Source organism: Dicentrarchus labrax, unplaced genomic scaffold (assembly GCF_905237075.1).
Source record: "Dicentrarchus labrax unplaced genomic scaffold, dlabrax2021, whole genome shotgun sequence".
Taxonomy (NCBI): Eukaryota; Metazoa; Chordata; class Actinopteri; family Moronidae; genus Dicentrarchus; species Dicentrarchus labrax.
Window position 1 is genome coordinate 23,903,474 of NW_026136702.1, and position 8,491 is coordinate 23,911,964.

The 8,491-nt window shown below is 40.1% G+C and overlaps 1 long non-coding RNA gene across 1 annotated transcript; it reads left to right on the forward strand.

Annotated features, from left to right (window-relative positions):
* Positions 1-270: 270 nt before the first annotated feature.
* LOC127373759 (uncharacterized) lies at positions 271-3,259 on the forward strand. The gene is made up of 3 exons (XR_007886937.1): positions 271-426; positions 558-657; positions 1,778-3,259. It is a non-coding gene; the product is annotated as an uncharacterized LOC127373759 (long non-coding RNA).
* The last annotated feature ends 5,232 nt before the right edge of the window (positions 3,260-8,491 follow it).

The following is an 8,491-nucleotide window of genomic DNA, read 5'->3' on the forward strand; positions in this document are numbered from 1 at the left end:
TTCTGTTGTTCAGTGCCTTTGTGATACAACGAAACAAAAACCTCCCCAGAATGAACTACAATCTCCATTAGTTGAGTTCACTGCAGAAACAGTGCCTTGGTCAAAATAAATGTAACGCTGGACTTTTTCCTTTTCTGATAAGCAGACTGCTGCTGTGAAAAAAACATGTTCAGCAGAAACATTTATTCTTTTTTTTATTTATTTAAGAATCAACTTTTCTAAAATTGGTCCAGCCGTCAGGTTGGTGCTCTGTTTGTTTTCGGAGCTCAGGCTGTGTTTGGTCCGTGCGTGGTGTGTTACTGTAACAGCAGATGTGTTTTGCTTCAGATTTAATGGCGTCTGGGCCTCAGCCCCTCGCTCCAGCCTCTCTGCAGCCATGTGCACCTGATGTGGAAACACAAAGCCTGCTGGGAGTTTTGACACGTGGTCAGTCTGAACTCTGAGCAGAGTCTCTAGTAAACACACATATCACGTTGATGTTTTACTGTTCAGATTTTTTTTTTCTTAATGCCATGAGAGCTGGGATTCAAACCTGTGTGTTCATCGTTTACGTATAGGGGATCAAGGCGGCAGGCTGAGGCAGCAGCCACTGTTGAAGTATGGGAGTGTTATGCAAGACCAGATGGGCTGTGGGCTTCTTCTTCAAACACATCCAGGGTACGACCTGAGAGCTGCGGAACGAACACATGAGTCAGGAGGTGGATGAATAAATAAGTGAATGACTGAATGAATGAATGAGTAAGTGAATGAATGAGTGATTTTCAGCACCAATGCTTAGATGTATTCCAGCAGAGACTGGAGGGTTGCAGGTATCTTCTCCAGATGTCCTTGAGCAAGGCATTAATCCTCTACAAACCCTCCGGGGGCACAGCATTATGGTTGACCTCTAACCTCTCTGAAACTCTCTCTAAACTGCCTCCTTCAGGAGACGAAGGATCTCTTCTTTGAATAAACTTACTGTAGTTCCCACCCCTGAGCCTTACACAGACTACAACTAGTGGTGCGTTCAGGTGCTCCTCATTAATTTATAATTAGCCTCAATTCTCAATACTCAATAAGGACAGAAATGTGTCCATAGCATCAAAAACCGCCATGGTTACTTATTCTCAAGTAGTTCTTGATTTAATTCATAATCCTGCCCATTTTAGTTCTTAAATGGATATTTGTGTTTTCAAAACAGTAAAACATACAGTTTGTAATTTATGCCCCTAGGGGGTCTCATATCAAAATAATAACAAAAGATTTTTACCAGAAGCCGAATTATCCGCAGAGGTCTCCTCCTCTCCAAAACAAGCAGACCTGGTGATTAAAACCATAAAATAGTAGTTTCATCTTAAAAATCACAAAGGACAAAGGATGTCCCGCTGGGGCTGCCAGCCGAGCTGCTGCTAACGTCAGCAGACTGGTGATCAAACATTTTGGAAGTACGCAGCTCAACTACATATAGAACATAGATCCAGTGTTTATAGACATTTTAATGTGGAAATATTACATATTATAGCTTTAAAGTTTGAGGATATGTCTTCTTTTGTTATTTGAAAAAAGGTATAGTAAACTAGTAAACTAAAGGATTTGATATCACTCAAAAATGCTGACTGAATACATTTGTGTTAAACTCAATGGCAGCTTTTACTGTACTGTAAGGTTGGAGGTAACTTGCTCCCTCACTACACTACTGTTTAAAAGAACAGGAAATGTTACTGATTAAATACAATGCTATGGTAAAGTGGTCACTGTCACACACACTGACCAATCTGAAACTATTTTCTGGTTGCAGACTGACTCGTCATTATGAATGAAGACTCTGAATGTGAGTGTTCTGGAACTGAGGAGAAGCTGAGCAGACTAGCACCGGTTGGCAGAGAGGAAACACTGCAGTATTTTTAACCCGCATAAGCATCAAAAGCTGCTGACCCACACAACTTTTTAAAGTCTGGGCACTCCTGGAGAAAAATTACCAAAAAAGAAAAAGAAAACAGAACCCTGCCTCCGGGTTTTCCACCATAATCCTACAGATGGTCCTGTACAAGAAAAGCTAATGATTTCATCCACGTAATAGGCCAGACACCAAACCTATGCCTCCTCACTCTCTGTAGGCAAAAACGGGTTTATATAGCAAGATGAAAGATCTTCAGGTTAGGCAAGAATCATCCAGTGTGTAACACTGAGGAGGATCTATTGCAGGCCTGGCCAACCCGCGGCTCTTTGCCTGGTTTCATGCGGCTCTTACGTTCATATAGAATTTGGTGTTGTGTATAGCCCCTTTCACACTGCCCAAAAAACCTATATAAACCCGTTAACACCCGATATTAATCGGCTTCACCTCGGATCGGCATTGATGTGAACCTTTTAATTTGTGCCATGACGGAGGCAACGAAGGCTCGACTCCTCCGTCGGTAACTGCTGCTGTGAGGAGACCTCTCGCGTAGCTAGCTCGCTTAGCCTAGCTAGAGTGAAGTGGTTTTTATTTCGGAATTGGACCTGAAGTGTGTACGAAAAGCACATTCCCTGACCGGGAATCAAACCCGGGCCACAGCATTGAGAGCACCAAATCCTAACTACTAGACCAGAGTGTTAATCTGACACACTTAAAGTCGGTATTGGTGAAAGATGACAACAGGCATGGCATGGCACTGTTATATGGACTATGTGGCATGCTTTGTTCTTTAGGCCTGGGGACTACACATTTTCAGCAAAGGGTAGGAGTCCCCACGCAGGGAGGGTCTCAAAAAGTGTGTATGATATGGCTCTTTGCAGTAACACAGTAAAAAATGTGGCTCTTAGTCTCTGACTGGTTGGCCACTCCTGATCTATTGTCAGTAATGGAATATAATACTCATAGGTATGTTTTCATTAGTGTATAATCAGCTGAATATAAGAATCATTGTGTTTTTGTTACCTTAGAATGAGCTGTTTATATCTACAGACGCTGGAGGTAACCTTCTGTAATGTCCACCATGTTGAACCGCCATATTTCTACAGTAGCCCAGAACAGACAAACCATACACTGGCTCTTTTCATTGTTCCCCCTTCATGTTTGGAAGAAAGGTGAAGCGAAGGAGTTGCAATCTGCAATTACACCACTAGATGAAACTAAAACCTACACTCTGGACCTTTAAGAATCAATTTGAGTTCCAACTCTTCTGAAACTGCATTAGGCAATGGACGCCAAGACACTGCAGAATCTAAACATGCCTTTTTCTGTATTTTTGAAAGATGTCTAGGAAGAAACTGGCCTACATTTCAATAAAAAGTGAAAGAAAACACATCATAAGTTCCTTATAAATGTTGTTTGTTAGGAAACCAATGATTTTCACAGCAAAAATAGTCATTTAAATGTTTTAACTATGACATCTTTTGACCTATAAAACGCCAAATCAGGGAGAAAATTAACTCTACCTAGAAGCACTGTTGGGCTTGTTATTTCTTATGCCTTACTTGTTACTCTGTTCAAAAGTAATGATACTTTACTTATTACTCCCTGCCAATAGTAATTAGTTACACTTCTAGTTATATTACTTTTCTGCTGCAACCCACAAAATTGGTAACTGCGTCCTTTCTCCCCAAATTCAGACATTGTATGTTCGCCTCTGTGTGAATGTAATTGCAGCTAAAGCTTTAAACGAGCAGGTTCTTTTCTGCAGCTTCTGAATCCATAAAAGTTACAGGCCGGATGAAAAGACAAACTGATGACGAGACACAATCTTTCAAACAACTTTTACAATTACAAAAATGAATCCAGGGATGTGATTGTATTGTTGGATTTCAAATCAGTAGGGGGTGTGACTGTAATATTATTACTGAAATTCATTAGTTCATCATTTACCAGTTACTAGAGTGTCTACTGAGATTTACTGATACGAGTCGGTCTGCGAGGTCAAAGGTAATCAATGCAGAAAGTCTTTTTTGTCTGTGTCTATTGCCATCAAGAAAAAACATATTTGGGATTCCCTAGTAATTTTTAAAATATATGTATTTGAAGGTAAGCAGTGTCACTGTTATAGGATTGGCTTATGTTAACTTAGAATGGCAAATAAATGTTTATATTAAACAAATGTTAAGAACTGTATCAGAATTCATAGAGGCACAATATATGACAGCATGTCACAAACTGAGGGACAGATATTAAAATAATAATAAAAATAATAAGACTGTATTTTGTTTTGTTTTTTTAGAATCGTTATTTGATGCTGTTTTTTTCAGATTATGAACGCTTTGGCAATAATTGTTTCTAACATTCATGCCACTGAAAGCATATTAAATTGAAAATTAAATTTTTATTGAAATAAATTAGTGCCCAACACTACCTAGAAGTAACACCTATCCTTTTTTCCCACCATAAAATATGTAAGATGTTGAAAACGTGGGGAGTACAGATGCATGCAGGGAGGTCCTCCGTACAACGGCTGAGAGGGCTCAAACCTCAGAGAACGCAAGCAAATTAATGAAACACCTCCACCAGTTTGACAACACATACGTCATATTTACTCTCTTGGGGTGTGTGTGTGTGTGTGTGTGTGTGTGTGTGTGTGTGTATGTGTGTCTGTGTGTGTGCATGTGTGAGAAGTGGGTCTGCTGATCTACTGTGATCACTGTCAGTTTGCGATGATGTGAGAACACAGAGGAGCTGAGAGGGAGGAGAGGCATCTGTTGTCAGGAGGAATATTTGGTTTGATTCATAGCAACGCCTCAAACTGTGGGGGGAGAGAGAGAGAGAGAGAGAGAGAGAGAGAGAGAGAGAGAGAGAGAGAGAGAGAGAGAGCAGAACGAACATCTGGGAGAGAGAGAAGCAGAATCCTCTTTTCAGACCTATTGGCAGCAACACACACACACGCCTTTCCTCAAAAACCGGAGCAGAGAGGGAGAGAGGTTACTCTAGTTCAGCAGAGACCCAGAGAGAGAGAAGAGAGGGTGTGTGTGTGTGTGTGTGTGTGTGTAAAAGGAGGAGGAGGGTGAATGGTGCACACATTTCCTGCACATGAGGGCGTGTTTCTCAATCTGGTCTGAACATTTCGGTACACAAGAGTGTGTCTGAGAAGAATGAAAATATGAAAGAAAGAAAAGAAAGAGGTGCAAGTAAAACAAGAGAATAACAAGTGAAAAATATGTAGAAAAAATAAAATATATGTGTAAAAAGGAAGAAAAAAAACAATATAATGTGAGAAAACAATTAAGAAGGAGAAAAGAGAGAAAGAAAAGGGAGGAATAATAACAATTCGATTTTTTCCCCCTGCTTCCCGTCAGACTGGAATGAGCCTGCAGATAAACATTTGTCTTACAGTAATGAACCTTTAACAGAAATCACTTGTCGTGTCCTCTCTCAACACAAGAGGGTGCTGTTTACCCATGATTCACATGGTCTCCATTCATCTCATTGCCATACACTCACTGTATCACAATCGTAACTCTTGTGTGTGTGCAAGTGTGTGTGTTAGTGAGACTATTTTCAGTCAAGATTCACGAGGAATATTTTCCATATGCCTCTAACGAAGACAAAAGCAATGGAATTATATTTTTATATTTCCTGGGGGCAATAATACAACAATCAATGTTTTCAAAGACCCCACAGTGTTTTTAATGTGAGCCTCTACCATACGTCGCTACATGGTGAAAAATAAGTATTACAAAAAAAGGAAATCTATTCTGCTACATGTTAGACTAAGTTACGTTTAATGAACACATGCATTTGGAAAAAAAAATTAAATTTGGGAATAAAACAATTCATTGCTTTCTTTTGCCACCTTTGATATTTCTATTCAGTGCTTTACTAATGAGCCACAATAATGTTTTTGAGTTCAACTATCTTCATTTGGGGGATATTCCAAGCAAATATCTCCACCAAACTTCATGCATTTGAGTCCTGCCCTGACCAGATCCACATGCCAATAGTCAGTCATAGTCACAGTGGCAAACAGGGAGTAAGTCTTGTGTGGAGATTTTGATCTGATTTATGGGAATTCTTTTACACATGACATGCTGGTGCATGAGGTGACCGCAGCACAACACTACACGTGTGGGCTGCGAGGGCCCAATCTTCGCTGTTTGCAGCTTTAATTTAACATTGTGTCAGTTAGTTTGGAGTAAATGTTCATTAATTTAAGCCCTGCAGTCTCCAGGCTGCTAGCTGAAGTTGTGAAGACGGGGGTGTTCTGACTTTCAGGTCATTTTACTCGGTTATCTGTATTTCCTCTCATTCATTCAGTATTTAATGTGCTTGCCGACCAGCGACACACTGTCAGCTCTAGGCACGTTACACACACACACACAGTCATCACTGTACAGTGTTGGTACACACGCTGCAAGCTGTCATATGCTTTGGATCTCTTCTAACTGATTCGCACAAGGCTTTGGGTCTACACTGTGCTTAACAACCGCCCCACTTCCTATAGTTCACAAAGAGGTGAAATAATGGAGATACAAGGTTTTCACCTGATGTGTGACTGTGTCCCAGTTTGTCTGGATTCATTTGTTGTTTGTGTAAGTGTGTGTGTGTGTGTGTGTGTGTGTGTGTGTGTGTGTGGTGACCCAGTCACATCAGCCATACAGCTTTGAGGCTTTTTCCTCCCAGACTTCAATACAGTAAGTCCCTGTTCGTGTGTGTGTGTTTGTGTGTGTGTGTGTGTGTGTGTGTGTGTGTGTGTGTGTGTGTGTGCTGTAGTCTTTATGAGAACCAGAGTTTTGACCTTCAGACGTTTTGATAATTGAGGACATTTTCTCTGGACCTCACTTAATTTTTAGGGTTAATACATTTTTAGGGTTGAGGCTAGAATCAGGTTTGCCTTCGGGCTAGGGAACAAATGCAGTGTGTCAATTAGTGTGGTAGAACAGAATGTGTGTGTGTATTTGTGTGTGTTCTTGTCAGTGTCCGTCTGTCCCTCAGACATTTACTGCCTCACATTACCACCTATTTACAGCCTCCTGCTCCTGTGGAAATATGATATAGTTAATCACAGACATCAAACTGCTCTAATGTTGGAGTCCTGTGAGTGTGTGATGCACCTGCTGGGCCATCTGTGAGACTGTGCTTTAAACACCAACACGTGTTTGATACAGACAAATAGTAGGTGTGATTTGTAATCATTATTACAATAAATGGGTTCATTTTAAATAAATTAGTAAGTCAGTATCTATGCTGATGTCCTCATAAGTCTGTTGTGCTGCAGGTGTACCCTCAAAAATAATCCAAGCAGCCAGATTTCGCGCATTAGACTGCTGCTCTTCATCATTCCCATTATTACTAGAAATTGTGGCACAGCAACAAAACGTAAAACCAAACGTCCTGATTACAGGTACAATTTGTCTTTGCCTGAAAATGAATAATAGTTAAACTGGACTCAATATTTCTGCACTGTGATGAATTCCAAACTTGATTTGTGAAGTGAGCTAAAAGTTCTGCATGAACATATTTACAAACATTTCAGACAGGTAAACCTTATTATTGAGACGTTTTTTCCCAATGTTTTTCCTTCTTTCCTTCATTTTACATAACCCAGGGGTTTATCCTCTGGTTGATTAAAATGTCCTACATCTTAAGCCAATAAAACCCCTCTAAAAGTCCATTGCGGTATCCCAAAAATGCAACCACATCTCACAGTCAGTGTCAGTGGAAGGAGGAGGAGGTCAGTGGTCACTGACAGAATATCAAAGTAAATTCCCTCCAATGAGAAGATGTGGTTGAAAATAGTCGGACAGTAGTAATGGGACTTTGAGATGAACTCATGGTAGCATTAGACAAATTAGACTCTGTGACCTGGTCGGGGTATTAAAGTATAATCCGTTTTAACCCAAAAACTGAACGGGCCAATTTTCTGTTTTTCCAATGTGCATAATTATAGAAGATCAATTGGAACAAAGTGGATAAAAACAGCTTGTGTTTGGTTTGGCTTTCAGTTAACTACAAGATGCCACTGGATTCTAAAGACTAGTCCTTCAAGCCTTTAATTAATATGGGTTGATCATAAGTTGCTGTATGTATTAGAAAACTGTTGACAGAACAGTCTCAGAATTGCGCTTCAAACCAACGTCTCTGATCACAGTAGTAAGAGAACTTTTTTTTTTATTGGCCTCTTTATTGTTTATTAGAAAATGGATATTGACACATTTTACTCATTTGATTAAAAGTACATTACCTGTACCAGTTGAGAAACATATTTCATTACATGTTCTTTATAGAAATACTTCCAATATAATTTGTGTACACTTTTATGGAAAATAGTCTTAAACTCCATAAGACAACTCCTAGGATATGAAAGCCTATTCGTCATGTACATGTTCTTCTTTCTTCCGTGGAATTATTGGACATTGTGGTCAAAGGTGCGCTCACCTTGGCTCACGCAGTGAAACGTAGGAGGAGAGGGAGACGTGCGCTTGTGCAACATCGCACACCGTTACCTGGAATATTCCTCTCCAACGTGCGCTCACTGCGCAATAAAATGGACGAACTTTAGCTACTTCTGGGGAAAAACAGTGACTTTTCTTCATCCTCTGTTTT